The sequence below is a fragment of the Myodes glareolus genome, chromosome X (assembly GCF_982192425.1).
Source record: "Myodes glareolus chromosome X, mMyoGla1.1, whole genome shotgun sequence".
Lineage (NCBI taxonomy): Eukaryota > Metazoa > Chordata > Mammalia > Rodentia > Cricetidae > Myodes > Myodes glareolus.
The window spans coordinates 97,366,953-97,368,359 of NC_142053.1; positions in this window are offsets into that span (position 1 = coordinate 97,366,953).

Consider the following 1,407-nt stretch of genomic DNA (forward strand, 5'->3'; position numbering starts at 1 on the left):
ATAGTATAACAAAAATCATAAATATAACACAGTATAACAAAATTTGTGGTATAGCATAAATTCTCAAAATAAGTATTATAAACTCAGTTAATTGTCATTAAATATAGATAGAAAAATAAAGACAAAATCATTTCCAGTTTCATTACCTAAATATAATGATTTAGACTAGGTGTCTGCTGCGGGAGCTCCTTCCGCTCCTTCAGCCGATCACTGCTGAGTTACCAGCCCATTGGGGCGTGGTCTCTCTCTCTTTAAAAAAAGCAGCAGCTGTCCTCCACTCTCTCTCTGGCTTTTGGCTCCGCTTCCGGCTCCTAGACTCGTTTTCTGTTCGCGCAGAGGGGCTGTTGTCTGGGACTGTAATCTGTAAGTTTTTTCCCCTTTGAATAAATAACCATTCTATTAATCATAATTCCAAACTGGTGTGGGATTGTTTGTGACTTATGCCTTCAGGTGTCATTTCTCCCAGCCTACTTTCTATAAAGAGGTGATTTTTAATTTTTATTTCATTTTATTTATTTGTTTGAGTATGTGCACTGGTGTGTGCATGTTTATGCTAATCAGTCTGTGGCTTGTTTTAAAAACATACCAGACTTCTGCAGAAGCTACATTAGCATATAATTTCACTTAATGTTACAGCCTAAGTATTTTCTATACTAGTGCATAATATTCACAAGTGGCCTTTTACAAAGAGTAACAAACTAATTCACTTAATTATATACTGTAGACCACTTTAACATCCTTTTCAAAATTAATTTTTATTGATCCATTAATACTAATTTTCATGATCGTCATTACCCTTGATATTAATATATTATACACAAATGAGCTTATCTATGCCATGTCATTTATACTCTTTTTTATTATGGCTGCTTATTATAGCTGTGATAAAACATCTAAGCAAACAACTTAAGGGAAGGATTTATTTAGGCTTAAAGGCCTTTGAATTTTTGGTCATGGTCACTTGGCCCCATCACCCTGAGTCAGTGTCTGGTCAGAAAACCATGACAGAGAGGATATAGTATCACCGAATAGATCACCTTTTGGTGGCTGAGCAGTAGAGGGAAAGTGTACCTGGGTCATCTGACTTTCCCCTCCTTTTCCCGTTATCCCACCCAGGCCCTAACCAGTAAGGTTGTGCTAACCACAATCAGTGTAGGGTTAATTTCTTTGATCACTTTTGTTAATGCTTTCAAACATTCCCAGAAATGCATTTCTATAAACTAGAATCCCTCATTCTAATCAAGCTGATAACCACAGATATCTATTACCCCTTTGGTTTTTTTTTTAATAAGTGGCATATTTTTCTTCACTTTAAAACTAGAGTAAAAATTAAATTTATTCCAACATGATAAGCTCGATTGTCTTAAATAATGGTTCTGGATTTTACTTGTATTTTGGTTCATCTTT